Source organism: Geospiza fortis, unplaced genomic scaffold, assembly GCF_000277835.1.
Source record: "Geospiza fortis unplaced genomic scaffold, GeoFor_1.0 scaffold69, whole genome shotgun sequence".
In the NCBI taxonomy this organism is placed as follows: domain Eukaryota; kingdom Metazoa; phylum Chordata; class Aves; order Passeriformes; family Thraupidae; genus Geospiza; species Geospiza fortis.
In genome coordinates, this window is record NW_005054555.1 from 711,582 (window position 1) to 711,933 (window position 352).

Here is a 352-nt window from a genome sequence, read left to right on the forward strand (position 1 = left end):
CAGTTCGACCAGAGCTCCTCCAGTCACACCAGAGCTCTCCCAGTCCAACCAGGGCTCTCCCAGCCCAGCCAGGGCTCTCCCAGTCCCATCTCCCCTGGGCTGCCCGGCTCAGCTCCCCCACTCCTGCCCAAGGTTCCCTCTCCCGTGGGCACTTTGGAGGAGCCACTTTGGGACTCTTGGTGTCCAGGAACTGCCCTGTACCCCCCAGTGTCACTGTGATATTAACTAACAAATCCCTTCACCAGGATTTCTTCTCCTGGGAAGCTTCAGCTTCTCCCTGTTTTGCTGCTCTGGAATGTGATTTGGAGAATTGTTTACCCAGCATGTGAATTGTTTTAATTTAATGACCAAT